The 6044-nt window shown below is 39.0% G+C and overlaps 1 pseudogene across 1 annotated transcript; it reads left to right on the forward strand.

Annotated features, from left to right (window-relative positions):
* The first annotated feature begins 3052 nt into the window (after positions 1-3052).
* Positions 3053-5682, forward strand: LOC308361207 (tumor necrosis factor receptor superfamily member 5-like; annotated as a pseudogene). The gene is made up of 7 exons: positions 3053-3245; positions 3493-3618; positions 4031-4190; positions 4490-4556; positions 4652-4833; positions 5523-5542; positions 5644-5682. The product of its transcript is annotated as a tumor necrosis factor receptor superfamily member 5-like (transcript).
* Positions 5683-6044: the final 362 nt, after the last annotated feature.

A 6044-nucleotide genomic window follows, 5' to 3' on the forward strand; every position in this document is an offset into this window, starting at 1 on the left:
ATGAAAAGTGACATGTGTGTTTATACGCCCTCTAGTGTCAAGGCAATGCAAGTTGCAGAATATAGTAGCTATATTACACAATTTAAAATTCAGTATAAGTGCGTTACAACTGACCGGATAAAGGAATACAGGAAAAAGAAACACCCAAAACCTAGTGCACTAATTGATATCTTATCCTGAAGACAGTGAGTGGAACATGTGCCCGAATTAATGACTTATTTCGAAGGCACTGATGAATATTTGTCAGGGATAACATACCCAGTGGTTTTCTCAACCTAGATGACTTAACCTGATGGACACTGAGTAGGGAAAATTCCAGAAGCCACTCCCTGTAGGAAGACTTTCCTACTTCAATAGGTCCGTAGTAAGAGTGCAATACAATGATAATAAATTAATATTTAAAAAGGTAGAATGCATTATATAAGAATCTAGAACATAAGCCCCTTGGTCAGGAGGTTGAGGTGGCTTATAAAGAAGGTGTGATTAAATTGGCTAAAGTTAAGTTAAATAGTTAAATGTCTTAAAAAACGCAGATAACTGATGCATACATTAAAGCTGGGGAATTTTTGATCAAATACATATATGTATATAAACACGAAGTGGCCTATCTGATGCTAATATTCTCATGACTGTAGAGGGGGTGGGTCTGGGATGCCAGATACCACTGTTGAGCCTTCTGAGGTGTTTTGGGCCTTATTCAACGAGACACTGATGAAGGTGTGGTGGAAAATATGTAAATGAAGCCTCACTAATCTGTGTGTATATTATTAAGCAACAGTATGATAATCAGTATGTGTATGATTTTAATAATTAGAGTAATCCATAGGATGTTCATGATAGTAAGCTGATAAAAGTGCACTGGCTCCCTACCGGACCACTTAAGGGCAACACAGACACTAGACTGTTTTAAGACTGGCCTAAAAACCTTTTTATTCATAAAGGCATTTCCTACTTTTTAAAAAATGTATATATTTTCTTAAACTGTCCTTTTGTCCTTTAGCACTCTGAGATTCTGCCTAGAATGAAGAGTGCTTAACAAATAAAATGAATTATTATTATTATTATTATTATTATTAAAAGTACAACCACAGCATGAGCCACTCCACTGACATAGATTGCAGAAGCCCTACACACACACACACACACTAGGTAGGGAAAGTCCCGTATAGCCATTGTCTCCCAATCCCCTGGGTTACTGCCAAAAAAGTTCAAACCGAGGTTGAATTAGTGCGCATGTGTCAACTAGAGTCAGGTAGAGGTCAAGTTTGCAGCTGTGAAAACCTGGCTACTCAGCAGAAATTAGAGTTGCATTGGGCCTGCATTGCCTCTGATAAATGGAGGTTAGAAGATTTAGGGTGACATCTACCATATATAAGCCATTGCAATATTTGTTTCGTCAGTACTGTCTCGAGACATGCTGAGGTTTGTGATGTTGGTATTGCACTGACTATAGTTGGGCAGTTGTTATATTGGTTATGTTAGGTAGTTGGGCATGTTTATTTGCATGTGGCAGAATTGGCTGCTGTGGGAAGTTCCCAAAATAGCACAAGGAATTACAAATATTTTTCTCAGTAAATAATGATTAAGGTGCCAGACTGAATGATGAACACAAGATTTCCCAGACTATCCTTATTCATTATCCTTTGTTAAAATAGTATCTTCATCTTGGGCGATGGTCAACTTAAAGTTGAATGCTTGTATTGCTGGTTTAATCCGGTGGTTTGCTGTTGTCTGATGTTTTGGGGGTTTGTGAAGCTTGTGGGCTTGATGATGAGTATGAAACAGGAATGCCCCATGTGCACCCCAGGTAAGGTCCTCTTCGAAAAGGACTCTCTGTGGGAATTACAGTTATGTCGCCAATCATTGCTTTGCCTCATAACCATAGCACTAATATCGAGCTTGTTGTGTCAAGTACCCTTAGCTGTGCTGTTTTTAATCTTAAGGACATTGTGTGCATAAACACTGCACTGAATTCACCAGCATGACATGTGTACCATACCTAGGGTCAAGGTTCACGGATGAGAAAACGTAAGTCTTTGGAGCTCTCACCATGGACTAGTTTAAGTGGTCCTTTTATTACTTAGACCACTGTTAATGTGCTTTTGTATATGTGGCTAGGTTGTTCATTGATATGGGATTATTACAAAGTATATATTATTTATTTATTTAGTATTTTCAATGTTTTACTGCCTAATTGGCCTTATTTGGGTTGAATAAAATGCCCATCTTTTCTATCAAGTACATCTCCTGAGTCCTCCATTGACACAACATCTAGCTGAAGACTGTCAAGCTATCCCTACCTTTAACAGAGACCAATGTAGTGTATACATGACAACTGGGCTTACAGTGTAGGCCTACATTTTAAAGAGGTTTTGACATCCCTTGTTTTCAAGAATGAATAGAAAGCGTCAAGTGTCATCCAGTCTTGCTCAGAATTTTAGCAAAGTAGCTTACAGCTCAGTTACGTCACCTGCCAAACCTTATCTGAGGGAGAGTAGACGACGACAGTAGTTTCGCTTTCACCAACCCTGTATCCGTTGCGCAGTTTGTTTAGCAGAATTGTTCACACGAAGAAAAAACTACAGACAAGGACTGAAGGTAGGTACGGGTGACTTTGTAATGAACTGATTTTGGGCAATACGTTGACGTAATTTTTAGACAGATGCGAGTAACGTTAGTAGCTAGGCCTATATTATATGTTAGCTTTGTTAGCTATGTTAGTCATTTTTTCAGGACTAGTAGCACGCTATGTAGTTTGTGACGAGTAACCTAGCCTATTTGTTTTGCTCAAATGTTGTCATCACACACATACTGTATGCGACACCTCTTCTACGCAGTATACATGGATACATATTTGTTTAAGCCCATAGAAGCCAAGGCTGATATCTTGATGTTATTTTTCTGCTCTCTTGCAGAGGCATGCTGTTTGCTGGTGTTTACAAAGAATAATTCTTCAACTAATGGCTCATGAATTCTGATCGCTATAGATCAGTTGCCAACACTACTGCAATATTTTTGATCCATATTATTCTATTATAGTGTAATATATAACATGGAAATAAAGTTAAACAAAATCAAACTTAGCTTTGAAAGATATAGAAGTCTATGAGCTAATACCATGTTAAAAGGCATTATCTATAGATTAATTTTGTTTACAATCATAACATCATGTAATGATTATACAAGTGCGTGTGAAAGAGCCGAGTATGAGTCTAGAGACGGATGCTGTCCAGTCTGTTCTCCTGGTAAGACATTGACTAATTAAATAGAAAAATAAACCTACAGAGGACTCTGAGTAGGTCTGCACCTCTAAATAAAGTCATATAATACATGTTTTATATGACTTTATTTAGAGGTGCAGACCTTATTCAGAGTCCTCTGTAGGTGTATTTTTCTATTTAATTTGTTTCTGTTTCTTTGCATCTGATGCTTTTTTGCTTGTGGTTTTGTGGTGTTTATTATTTGTGTCTCAGAGTTTGTTTATTTGTAAAGGGTATTACGTGCTGAGGCACTGCACAGAGTATACCAGTACGACGTGTGCTCCCTGCCCTTCGTCCACTTTCACTGATGCGGCCAGTGGTCTCACCAGCTGTTTGTCCTGCGCAGTCTGTGACGTCGGTAAGGATTCTCAGCAACAGCACATTTTCAATAATCTTTAAATGGCCAAGGTTGCAGAGGTGTATCTCTCATTCATCATGTCCACAGACATTTTTAAAGAAAGGGGTCAAATTATTTGAAGGCAAAATAAATCTTTGTTCTGCTGTTTATTTTAATTCTGAATCCAATTGGCCACTGAACAATTGGCAGTCATATGCCCTTAAATGGATGTGACTTATCTACAGAAATTAAAGGTGCAGTAATTATTAAGTGATGTGGCTGAGAAGTGGCTTTACAGTGTATTTTCTTAAGAGTCTGTGAAGTCTTACTCCTGCACAAACAACATGTCTATAAAGCATCTGATGTTTGTGCCATTCTTCAGCTGTATGGATCAAAGGCCATAAGGATGATTGTTTTCGATACATTTCTGTAGCTGCGGGGTTAGGAGTAAAGAGGGCGTGCAGCTCCACTTCAGACACACTCTGTGAGCCTCTGGAAGGTCACTACTGTACAGACCCAATCAAAGATGGCTGCCGAGGAGCTGTTGGACACATGAAGTGCTCACCTGGGCAATACATCAAAGAAGTTGGTCAGTATTGAAGGCAGCTTGCCAGGAAGATTGTGCAGAAACCTCAGCTTTTTTGCAGCTCCTTTGTCCCAATGACTGCACAACTCTGGGAGCAATACTTAATTGGCCACTGCAACCACTCACAGAAAAAACAGGAGGCAGGTCTTATACTCTGACACAACACTTACACTGATAGTGGACGGATACGCTAACATAAACCAGGGCTAACCTAAGGCATCAAACAACAATGAAACATGGATGAAATGCTAACTGTTACTCACTAGCACACACAAGGGAAGGCATAATCACAATATTCTAAAACAGAACGGCAAATTACCGATCAATACACATACTCCGATGGATCATTCACATCCTGCAGACCACACACACGGTAGGCACATCTAAATATACTGAACATCATGCACCTACCACTTTATTCAGTCATTAGAAAACACTGTACTCTGTGTGTGTGTTTAACCCTGACAGGTGTGAATCACAGGGAATGGATGTCATCCGAGAGGGAACATCATCCTCTGATTCTGAATGTGGGAGAAGTGGCACCAGGGCCATTGTTGTCATTTCATCAATGGTGATGATGATGCTGGCAGCTATGACAGTCATGATGATGTTTTTATGGCAAAGGCAAAAAATGCATTTTCCAAGAAGGGGTGAATACCTTTATTACTTTTAATAATACTACTATAATACTACAATCAGTCTTTATTCCAGTAAGCAATAATGAAGCATGTGAAACATACTCGATATTCAGTTGTGTAGGTCTGAACCACAGCATTTCAAACTCTATACTATATGTACTGTTTAAGACACCTTGTCTCTTAATGGAAATTAACTAAGCTTCTAATGCATACAGGTCTGGCGAACTTTTGTTGTTTGATGATTCAATTCTTTGATGTTCTTTCTCAGATTGTTTTCAATGGCCTACCCCCATTTCTCTGATGTTTTGTCTGAGATTGTTTTCAAAGGCCTACCCCCATTTCCATACTGCAGTAGGTGGCTGTTGCTTACATCTCCAACTCAGTTGATTTCCTGACCCCAGGTGTCTGAGCGATGCCAAGATGTTGACCTTTCCATCGTTATCATAATAATATTACCATTTGGAAAATTATAGTGCCCACATGTTTGATGGTCACAGCGTCTGCTTTGTCACGTTTCTCATATTCTCAGACAGGATATACTGTAATTCCGTATGCTAGCGACACACAAGCTAATACTGATGTTAATAATAATAATAGTAGTATTCAGCAATGGCCATAGCTTTGTAGGTTCTGTAATGCTGAATGGTCAGAGATTAGGTCCCAAGTCACTGAATTCTAAATTATTTAAATGTATTTTCCAGGTGACCATGGTACAACAGAGGTGTGTATAGAGGTGTGTATAAAACCAACACAAACATCCTGGTTAACAGAATTTTGGCTCTTTGAACTGCTATCTCTTGATGATTGACTTTAACTTCATAGGGTGAAAACCTACCTATGACTAGTGGGGGAGACAGGTAAGAACTGTGTGTGTGTGTGTGTGTATTTGCTTGACCCTTCTAGAATCAGATAAATCAAAATGTGTCAGGGATGCTTCTGTCTTAATTACAACAGCTTTGAAGGAAACAGTTCTGGCACAGTGTGTTTTATATTTTATATGTAAACACTGTGAGAGTAAATACATGGCATTTAAAGCCAAGTGTGGCTGTAAGTCTGACCACCATGACTGTAGAGCTCTCAGTTCACATGCAGGATAAATAGAATGAAAGGTTAAAGTAACTTCACTCTACCTCTTACTTTCTGTTGTATTCAGCATTCCACACCATCCACAACCAGATGGATAGAACGTGTTCTCGGTCACTGGCTATGGGACTGTGTGTATC

This window comes from Sprattus sprattus (assembly GCF_963457725.1).
Source record: "Sprattus sprattus genome assembly, chromosome: 2".
NCBI lineage: Eukaryota > Metazoa > Chordata > Actinopteri > Clupeiformes > Clupeidae > Sprattus > Sprattus sprattus.